At 48.0% G+C, this 252-nt stretch overlaps 1 long non-coding RNA gene across 1 annotated transcript in view; it reads right to left on the bottom strand.

Moving 5' to 3' along the window:
* Positions 1 to 210: 210 nt before the first annotated feature.
* LOC309485893 overlaps positions 211 to 252 on the bottom strand; it is a 2,444-nt gene continuing 2,402 nt past the window's right edge. The window contains exon 3 of the long non-coding RNA XR_014201314.1: positions 211 to 252. This exon is cut by the window's right edge and continues 716 nt beyond it. This is a non-coding gene — a long non-coding RNA (uncharacterized lncRNA).

A 252-nucleotide genomic window follows, 5' to 3' on the forward strand; every position in this document is an offset into this window, starting at 1 on the left:
TATCTAATCTGTCTCAGCTGCCGCCTGAACCCAAACAAACAGATGAACTAGAAGAACTAACTAGCACTATGAGCACCATTCTCTCCAGGGACGGACTGGGGCTAAAAAATAGCCCTGGACTTTCTCCCAAATAGGCCCATCATCCCATTCGCCTAGACGTGTGCGACAGACACTAGCCAGGATGTGCTGATGTCACACTACTCCCAGCAAGCAATTTTGCGTCTAATAGACGTCTAATAGCCGTCAAAACAC

The sequence above is a fragment of the Leuciscus leuciscus genome (genome assembly GCF_965113295.1).
Source record: "Leuciscus leuciscus genome assembly, chromosome: 21".
Lineage (NCBI taxonomy): Eukaryota > Metazoa > Chordata > Actinopteri > Cypriniformes > Leuciscidae > Leuciscus > Leuciscus leuciscus.